Raw genomic sequence first — 10,819 nt, 5'->3', positions numbered from 1 at the left:
CTCCCTGCCACAGGCCCCCAAACACAAACAACGGCGCTTTTCCCTGGAAATCAACACTCGCTTGCCGACTTTTTGATGGCAGATTGCAGGAGCCACTTGGTACTATCAAACCAGCCCAACTTGGCACTGGTGCCACCATGGGTCTGGTCACCATCATGCCTATCGTAGCTTTTCAGGACCTAGCCGGTCACTCACAGCCATAGGCCCCCAGACACAAACCTTGGCCCGTTTCCCTGGCAAACAAAAGTAAGCTGCCCCGTTTCTGGATGGCAGATTTCAGTAGCAACTTTGCACCATCAAACTGGCCCGACTTGTCACTGGTGCCACTTTAGGTCTGGGAACCATCCTGCGTATCGTGGATTCTAATTAGCCATCCGGCCACTCCCACCCACAGGCCCCCAAACACAAACAACGGCGCTTTTCCCTGGAAAACAAAACTCGCCTACCAACATTTTGATGGCAGATTGCAGGAGCCACTTGGTACTATCAAATCAGCCGAACTTGGCACTGGTGCCACCATGGGTCTGGTAACCATCCTGCCTATCGTACCTTTTCAGGAGCCAGCTGGTCACTCCCAGCCATAGGCCCCCAGACAAAAACCTCGGCTCCTTTCCCTGGCAAACAAAAGTAAGCAGCCCTGCTTCTGGATGGCAGATTGCAGGAGCCACTTTGCACCATCAAACTGGCCCGACTTGTCACTGTTGCCACCTCTGGTCTGGGAACCATCCTGCGTATTGTGGATTCTAATTAGCCAGCCGGCCACTCCCAGCCACAGGCCCCCAAACACAAACAACGGCGCTTTTCCCTGGAAAACAAAACTCGCCTGACAACTTTTTGATGGCAGATTGCAGGAGCCACTTGGTACTATCAAACCAGCCCAACTTGGCACTGGTGCCACCATGAGTCTGGTCACCATCCTGCCTATCGTAGCTTTTCAGGAGCCAGCCGGTCACTCCCTGCCACAGGCCCCCAGACACAAAGCTCGGCCCGTTTCCCTGGCAAACAAAAGTAAGCTGCCCCGCTTCTGGATGGCAGATAGTAGGACGCACTTGTTACTATCAAACCAGCCCGACTTGGCACTGGTGCCACCACTGGTCTGGGAACCATCCTGCGTATCGTGGATTCTAAGGAGCCAGCCGGCCACTCCCAGCCTCAGGCACCCAAACACAAACAACGGCGCTTTTCCCTGGAAAACAAAACTCGCCTGACAACTTTTTGATGGCAGATTGCAGGAGCCACTTGGTACTATCAAACCAGCCCAACTTGGCACTGGTGCCACCATGGGTCTGGTCACCATCCTGCCTATCGTAGCTTTTCAGGAGCCAGCCGGCCACTCTCAGCCATATGCCCCCAAAAACAAACCACGGACCTTTTCTCTGGCAAACAAAAATCAGCTGCCCCACTTCTGGATGGCAGATTGCAGGAGCCACTTGGGACTATCACACCAGCACAACATGGCACTGCTGCCACCTTGGATCTGGGAACAATCCTGCGTATCGTACATATTCAGGAACCAGCCGAACACTCCCAGCCACAGGCCCCCAAACACAAACAACGGCCCTTTTCTCTGGCAAACAAAACTCAACTGCCCCTCTTCTGGATGGCAAATTGCAGGACGCACTTGGTACTACAAAAAGAGCCCGACTTGGCAGTGGTGCCACCTTGGCTCTGGGAACCATCCTGCGTATCGAGCATTTTAAGGAGCCAGCCGGCAATTCCCAGCCGTATGCCCCAAAAAGAAACCATGGACCTTTTCTCTGGCAAAAAAAACTCAGCTGTCCCGCTTCTGGATGGCAGATTGCAGGAGTTACTTTGAACCATACAACCAGCCTTACTTGGCACTGGTGCCACCTTGGATCTGGGAACCATCCTGCCTATCGTTGATTTTCAGGGGCCAGCCGGCCACTCTCAGCCATAGGCCCCCAAACACAAACCACAGCCCTTTTCTCTAGCAAACAAAATTCAACTGCCCCGCTTCTGGATGGCAAATTGCAGGAGCCACTGGGTACTACAAAAACAGCCTGACTTGGCACTGGTGCCACCTTGCGTCTGGTTACCATGCGGCGTATCGTGCATTTTAAGGAGCCAGGTGGCCACTCCCAGCCATATGCCCCCAAACACAACCCACGGCCCTTTTCTCTGGCAAACAAAACTCAGCTGCCCCGCTTCTGGATGGCAGATTGCAGGAGACACTTGGTACTATCAAACCAGCCCGACTTGGCACTGGTGCCACCTTGGGTCTGGGAACCATCCTGCGTATTGTGGATTGTCAGGAGACAGCCGACCACTCTCGGCCACAGAGCCCAATCAAAAACAAAGGTCCGTTTCCCTGGCAAAAAAAACTCAGCTGCCCCGCTTCTGGATGGGAGATTGCAGGAGGCACTTGACACTGTCAAACGAGCCCCACTTGGCACTGGTGCCACCTTGGGTCTGGGAACCATGCTGCGTATCGTGGATTTTCAGGAGCCAGCCGGCCACTCCCAGCCACAGGCCCCCAAACACAAACCACAGCCTTTTTCTCTGGCAAACAAAACTCAGCTGCCCCGCTTCTGGATGGCAGATTGCAGGAGCCACTTGGTACTATCAAACCAGCCCGACTTGGCACTGGTGCCACCTTGGGTTTAGGAGCCATCCTGCCTATCGTGGATTTTAAGGAGCCAGCCAGCTACTCCCAGCCACAGGCCCCCAAACAAAACCCACGGCCCGTTTCCCTGGCAAACAAAATTAAGCTGCCCCGCTTCTGGATGGCAGATTGCAGGACGCACTTGGTAGTATCAAACCAGCAAAACTTGGCACTGGTGCCACCTTGGGTCTGGGAACCATCCTGCATATCGTGGGTTCAAAGGAGCCAGCCGGCCACTCCCAGCCACAGGCCCCCAAATACAAACAATGTCGCTTTTCCCTGGAAAACAAAACTCGCCTGCCAACTTTTTGATGGCAGATTGCCGGAGCCACTTGGTACTATCAAACCAGCCCAACTTGGCACTGGTGCCACCATGGGTCTGGTAACCATCCTGCCTATTGTAGCTTTCCAGGAGCCAGCCGGTCTCTCCCAGCCATAGGTCCCCAGTCACAAACCTCGGCCCGTTTCCCTGGCAAACAAAAGTAAGCTACCCCGCTTCTGGATGGCAGATTGCAGGAGCCACTTGGTACTATCAAACCAGCAAAACTTGGCACTGGTGCCACCTTGGGTCTGGGAACCATGCTGCGTAACACAGATTCTAAGGCGCCAGTCGGCCACTACGAGCCACAAGCCCCCAAACACAAACAACGGCGCTATTCTTTGGCAAACAAAACTCAACTGCCCCTCTTCTGGATGGCAAATTGCAGGACGCACTTGGTACTATAAAAACAGCCCGACTTGGCACTGGTGCCCCCTTGGGTCTGGGAACCATCCTGCGTATCGATCTTTTTAATGAGACAGCCGGCCACTCCCAGCCATATGCCCCCAAACACAACCCACGGCCCTTTACTCTGGCAAACAAAACTCAACTGCACCGCTTCTGGATGGCAGATTGCAGGAGCCACTTGGTACTATCAAACCAGCCCGACTTGGCACTGGTGCCACCTTGGGTCTGGGAACCATCCTGCGTATTGTGGGTTGTCAGGAGCCAGCCGAACACTCTCGGCCACAGACCCCAATTAAAAACAACGGCCCGTTTCACAGGCAAACAAAACTCAGCTGCCCCGCTTCTGGATGGGAGATTGCAGGAGGCACTTGACACTGTGAAACCAGCCCCACTTGGCACTGGTGCCACCTTGGGTCTGGGAACCATACTGCGTATCATTGATTTTCAGGAGCCACCCGGCCACTCCCAGCCACAGGCCCCCAAACACAAACCACAGCCTTTTTGTCTGGCAAACAAAATTCAGCTGCCCCACTTCTGGATGGCAGATTGCAGGAGCCACTTGGGACTATCACACCAGCACAACATGGCACTGCTGCCACCTTGGATCTGGGAACCATCCTTCCTATCGTGGATTTTCAGGGGCCAGCCGGTCACTCTCAGCCATAGGCCCCAAACACAAACCACGGCCCTTTTCTCTGGAAAACAAAACTCAACTGCCCCTCTTCTGGATGGCAGATTGCAGGAGCCACTGCGTACTATGAAACCAGCCCTACTTGGCACTGATGCCACCTTGGGTCTGGGAACCATGCTGCGTATCATGGATTTTCAGGAGCCAGCCGGCCACTGCCAGCCACAGGCACCGAAACACAAACAACAGCCTTTTTCTCTGGCAAACAAAATTCAGCTGCCCCGCTTCTGGATGGCAGATTGCAGGAACCACTTGGTACTAACAAACCAGCCCGACTTGGCACTGATGCCACCTTGGGTCTGGGAACCATCCTGCGTATCGTGGATTCTAAGGAGCCAGCTGGCCACTCCCAGCCACAGGCCCCAAAACACACACAACGGTGCTTTTCCCTGGAAAACAAAACTCGCCTGCCAAACATTTGATGGCAGATTGCAGGAGCCACTTGGTATTATCAAACCAGCCCAACTTGGCACTGGTGCCACCATGGGTCTGGTCACCATCCTGCCTATCGTAGCTTTTCAGGAGCCAGCCAGCCACCCCCAGCCAGAGGCCCCCAGACAAATATTTCGGCCCGTTTCCCTGGCAAACAAAAGTAAGCTGCCCCGCTTCTGGATGGCAGATTGCAGGAGCCACTTTGCACCATCAAACCAGCCCAACTTGGCACTGGTGCCAACTCAGGTCTGGGAACCATCCTGCGTATCGTGGGTTCTAAGGAGCCAGCTGGCCACTCCCAGCCACAGGCCCCCAAACACAAACAACGGCGCTTTTCCCTGGAAAACAAAACTCGCCTGCCAACTTTTTGATGGCAGATTGCAGGAGCCACTTGGTACTATCAAACCAGCCCAACTTGGCACTGGTGCCACCATGGGTCTGGTCACCATCCTGCCTATCGTAGCTTTTCAGGAGCCAGCCGGTCACTCCCAGCCATAGGCCCCCAGACACAAACCTCGGCCCGTTTCCCTGGAAAACAAAAGTAAGCTGCCCCGCTTCTGCATGGCAGATTGCAGGAGCTACTTAGTACTATCAAACCAGCCCGACTTGGCACTGGTGACACCTCTGGTCTGGGAACCATCCTGCCTATCGTGGATTTTCAGGGGCCAGCCGGCCACTCTCAGCCATATGCCCCAAAAACAAACCACGGCCCTTTTCTCTGGCAAACAAAACTCAACTGCCCCTCTTCTGGATGGCAAATTTTAGGACGCACTTTGTACTACGAAAACCGCCCGACGTGGCACTGGTGCCACCTTGTGTCAGGGAACCATCCTGCATATCGAGCTTTTTAAGGAGCCAGCCGGCCACGCCCAGCCATATACCCCCAAAAACAAACCACGGACCATTTCTCTTGGAAACAAAAATCCGCTGCCCCGCGTCTGGATGGCAGATTGCAGGAGCCACTTTGCACCATCAAACCAGCCCGACTTGGCACTGGTGCCACCTTGGGTCTGGGAACAATCCTGCATATCGTGGATTCTAAGGAGCCAGCCGGCCACTCCCTGCCACAGGCCCCCAAACACAAACAACGGCGCTTTTCCCTGGAAAATAAAATTCGCCTGCCAGCTTTTTGATGGCAGATTGCAGGAGCCACTTGGTACTATCAAATCATCCCAACTTGGCACTGGTGCCACTATGGGTCTGGGAACCATCCTGCCTATTGTAGCATTTCAGGAGCCAGCCGGTCACTCCCAGCCATAGGCCCCCAGACACAAACCTCGGACCGTTTCCCTGGCAAACAAAATTAAGCTGCCCCGATTCTGGATGGCAGATTGCAGGAGCCACTTGGTTGTGTCAAACCAGCCCGACTTGGCACTGGTGCCACCTTGGGTCTGGGAACCATCCTGCGTAACGTGGATTCTAAGCAGCCACCCGGCCACTCTGAGCCACAGGCCCCCAAACACAAACAACGGCGCTTTTCCCTGGAAAACAAAACTCGCCTGCCAACTTTTTGATGGTAGATTGCAGGAGCCACTTGGTACTATCAAACCAGCCCAACTTGGCACTGGTGCCACCTCTGGTCTGGGAACCATCCTGCCTATCGTAGCTTTTCAGGAGCCAGCCGGTCACTCCCAGCCATAGACCCCCAGACACAAACCTCGGCCCGTTTCCCTGGAAAACAAAAGTAAGTTACCCCGATTCTGGATGGCAGATTGCAGGAGCCACTTGGTACTATCAAATCAGCCCAACTTGGCACTGGTGCCACCATGGGTCTGGTAAACATCCTGCCTATCGTAGCTTTTCAGGAGCCAGCCGGTCACTCCCTGCCATAGGCCCCCGGACACAAACCTCGGCCCGTTTCCCTGGCAAACAAAAGTAAGCTGCCCCGCTTTTGGTGGCAGATTGCAGGATGCACTTGGTACTTACAAACCAGCCCGACTTGGCCCTGGTGCCACCTTGGCTCTGGGAACCATGCTGCGTAACGTAGATTCTACGAGGACAGGCGGCCACTCCCAGCCACAGGCCTCTAAACAAAAACAACGGCGCTTTTCCCTGGAAAACAAAACTCGCCTGCCAACTTCTTGATGGCAGATTGCAGGAGCCACTTGGTACTATCAAACCAGCCCAACTTGGCACTGGTGCCACCATGGGTCTGGTCACCATCCTGCCTATCGTAGCTTTTCAGGAGCCAGCCGCTCACTCCCAGCCATAGGCCCCCAGACAAATACCTCGGCACGTTTCCCTGGCAAACAAAAGTAGGCTGCCCCGCTTCTGGATGGCAAATTGCAGGACGCACTTGGTACTACGAAAACAGCCCGACTTGGCACTGATGCCACCTTGGGTCAGGGAACAATCCTGCGTATAGAGCTTTTTAAGGAGCCAGCCGGCCACGTCCAGTCATATACCCCCCAAAAAAAACCACGGAACTTTTCTCCAGCAAACAAAAATCCGCTGCCCCGCGTCTGGATGGCAGATTGCAGGAGCTATTTAGTATTATCAAACCAGCCCGACTTGGCACTGGTGGCACCATGAGTCTGGTAACCATCCTGCCTATCGTACCTTTTCAGTAGTCAGCCGGTCACTCCCAGCCATAGGCCCCCAGACAAATACCTCGGCCCGTTTCCCTGGGAAACAAAAGTAAGCTGTCCCGCTTCTGGATGGCAGATTGCAGGAGGCACTTGGTACTATCAAACCAGCCCAACTTGTTCCCAGACCCAAGGTGGCACCAGTGCCAAGTGGGGCTGGTTTGATGGTGCAACGTGGCTCCTGCAATCTGCCATCCAAAAGCGGGGCAGCTTACTTTTGTTTGCCAGGGAAACGGGCCGAGGTTTGTGTCTGGGGGTCTATGGCTGGGAGTGACCGGCTGGCTCCTGAAAAGCTACGATAGGCAGGATGGTTCCCAGACCAGAGGTGGCACCAGTGCCAAGTTGGGCTGGTTTGATAGTACCAAGTGGCTCCTGCAATCTGCCATCAAAAAGTTGGCAGGCGAGTTTTGTTTTCCAGGGAAAAGCGCCGTAGATTTTGTTTGGGGGCCTGTGGCTCAGAGTGGCCGGGTGGCTGCTTAGAATCCACGATACGCAGGATGGTTCCCAGACCCAAGGTGGCACCAGTGCCAAGTCGGGCTGGTTTGACACAACCAAGTGGCTCCTGCAATCTGCCATCCAGAATCGGGGCAGCTTAATTTTGTTTGCCAGGGAAACGGTCCGAGGTTTGTGTCTGGGGGCCTATGGCTGGGAGTGACCGGCTGGCTCCTGAAAAGCTACGATAGGCAGGATGGTTCCCAGACCCATAGTGGCACCAGTGCCAAGTTGGGATGATTTGATAGTACCAAGTGGCTCCTGCAATCTGCCATCAAAAAGTTGGCAGGCGAGTTTTGTTTTCCAGGGAAAAGCGCCGTTGTTTGTGTTTGGGGGCCTGTGGCTGGGAGTGGCCGGCTGGCTCCTTAGAATCCACGATATGCAGGATTGTTCCCACACCCAAGGTGGCACCAGTGCCAAGTCGGGCTGGTTTGATGGTGCAAAGTGGCTCCTGCAATCTGCCATACAGACGCGGGGCAGCGGATTTTTGTTTCCAAGAGAAATGGTCCGTGGTTTTTTTTCGGGGGTTTATGGCTGGGCGTGGCCGGCTGGCTCCTTAAAAAGCTCGATATGCAGGATGGTTCCCTGACACAAGGTGGCACCAGTGCCAAGTCGGGCGGTTTTCGTAGTACAAAGTGCGTCCTAAAATTTGCCATCCAGAAGAGGGGCAGTTGAGTTTTGTTTGCCAGAGAAAAGGGCCGTGGTTTGTTTTTGGGGGCATATGGCTGAGAGTGGCCGGCTGGCTCCTGAAAAGCTACGATAGGCAGGATGTTTACCAGACCCATTGTGGCACCAGTGCCAAGTTGGGCTGATTTGATAGTACTAAGTAGCTCCTGCAATCTGCCATCCAGAATCGGGGTAGCTTACTTTTGTTTTCCAGGGAAACGGGCCGAGGTTTGTGTCTGGGGGTCTATGGTTGGGAGTGGCCGGCTGGCTCCTTAGAAACCACGATACGCAGCATGGTTCCCAGACAAGAGGTGCCACCAGTGCCAAGTTGGGCTGGTTTGATACTACCAAGTGGTTCCTGCAATCTGCCATCCAGAAGCGGGGCAGCTTACTTTTGTTTGCCAGGGAAAAGCGCCGTTGTTTGTGTTTGGGGGCCTGTGGCTGGGAGTGGCCGGCTGGCTGCTTAGAATCCACGATACGCAGGATGGTTCCCAGACGTGAGGTGGCGCCAGTGCCAAGTCGGGCTGGTTTGATAGTACCAAGTGCATCCTGCAATCTGCCATGCAGAAGCGGGGCAGCTTACTTTTGTTTGCCAGGGAAACGGGCCGAGGTTTGTGTCTCGGGGCCTATGGCAGGGAGTGACCGGCGGGCTCCTGAAAGCTACGATAGGCAGGATGGTGACCAGACCCATGGTGGCACCAGTGCCAAGTTGGGCTGGTTTGATAGTACCAAGTGGCTCCTGCAATCTGACATCAAAAAGTTGGCAGGCGAGTTTTGTTTTCCAGGGAAAAGCGCCGTTGTTTGTGTTTGGGGGCCTGTGGTTGGGAGTGGCCGGCTGGCTCCTTAGACACCACGATACGCAGGATGGTTCCCAGACCAGAGGTGGCACCAGTGCCAAGTCGGGCTGGTTTGATAGTACCAAGTGGCTCCTGCAATCTGCCATCCAGAAGCGGGGCAGCTTACTTTTGTTTGCCACGGAAACGGGCCGTTGTTTGTGTTTGGGGGCCTGTGGCTGGGAGTGGCCGACTGGCTCCTTAGAATCCACGATACGCAGGATGGTTCCCAGACCAGAGGTGGCACCAGTGCCAAGTCGGGCTGGTTTGATAGTACCAAGTGGTTCCTGCAATCTGCCATCCAGAAGCAGGGCAGCTTACTTTTGTTTGCCAGGGAAACGGGCCGAGGTTTGTGTCTGGGGGCCTATGGCTGCGAGTGACCGGCTGGCTCCTGAAAAGCTACGATAGGCAGGATGGTGACCAGACCCATGGTGGCACCAGTCCCAAGTTGGGCTGGTTTGATAGTACCAAGTGGCTCCTGCAATCTGCCATCAAAATTTGGCAGGCGAGTTTTTTTTTCCAGGGAAAAGCGCCGTTGTTGTGTTTAGGGGCCTGTGGCTGGGAGTGGCCGGCTGGCTCCTTAGAATCCACCATACGCAGGATGGTTCCCAGACCCAAGGTGGCACCAGTGCCTAGTCGGGATAGTTTGATGGTGCAAAGTGGCTCCTGCAATCTGCCATCCAGAAGCGGGGCAGCTTACTTTTGTTTGCCAGGGAAAAGGGCCGAGCTTTGTGTCTCGGGGCCTATGGCTGGGAGTGACCGGCTGGCTCCTGAAAAGCTACGATAGGCAGGATGGTGACCAGACCCAAGGTGGCACCAGTGCCAAGTTGGGCTGGTTTGATAGTACCAAGTGGCTCCTGCAATCTGCCATCAAAAAGTTGGCACGCGAGTTTTGTTTTCCAGGGAAAAGCGCCGTTGTTTGTGTTTGGGGGCCTGTGGCTGGGAGTGGCCGGCTGGCTCATTAGAATCCACGATACGCAGGATGGTTCCCAGACTTGTCGTGGCACCATTGCCAAGTCGGGCTGGTTTGATAGTACCAAGTGGATCCTGCAATCTGCCATCCAGAAGCGGGGCAGCTTACTTTTGTTTGCCAGGGAAACGGGCCGAGGATTTGTCTGGGGGCCTATGGCTGGGAGTGACCGGCAGGCTCGTGAAAACCTACGATAGGCAGGATGGTGACCAGACCCATGGTGGCAGCAGTGCCAAGTTGGGCTGGTTTGATAGTACCAAGTGGCTCCTGCAATCTGCCATCAAAAAGTTGTCAGGCGAGTTTTGTTTTCCAGGGAAAAGCGCCGTTGTTTGTGTTTGGGAGCCTGTGGCTGGGAGTGGCCGGCTGGCTCTTTAGAATCCACGATACGCAGGATGGTTCCCAGACCAGTGGTGGCACCAGTGCCAAGTCGGGCTGGTTTGATAGTAACAAGTGCGTCCTCCAATCTGCCATCCAGAAGCGGGGCAGCTTACTTTTGTTTTCCAGGGAAACGGGCCGAGGTTTTTGTCTGGGGGCCTATGGCTGGGAGTGACCGGCTGGCTCGTGAAAAGCTACGATAGGCAGGATGGTGACCAGACCCATGGCGGCACCAGTGCCAAGTTGGGCTGGTTTGATAGTACCAAGTGGCTCCTGCAATCTGCCATCAAAAAGTTGGCAGGCGAGTTTTGTTTTCCAGGGAAAAGCGCCGTTGTTTGTGTTTGGGGGCCTGTGGCTGGGAGTGGCCGGCTGGCTCCTTAGAATCCACGATACGCAGGATGGTTCCCAGACCAGAGGTGGCACCAGTG

The sequence above is a fragment of the Melospiza melodia genome, chromosome 3 (genome assembly GCF_035770615.1).
Source record: "Melospiza melodia melodia isolate bMelMel2 chromosome 3, bMelMel2.pri, whole genome shotgun sequence".
NCBI lineage: Eukaryota > Metazoa > Chordata > Aves > Passeriformes > Passerellidae > Melospiza > Melospiza melodia.
The sequence above is the reverse complement of the archived record's forward strand: the minus strand, read 5'-3'. Positions refer to the sequence as shown.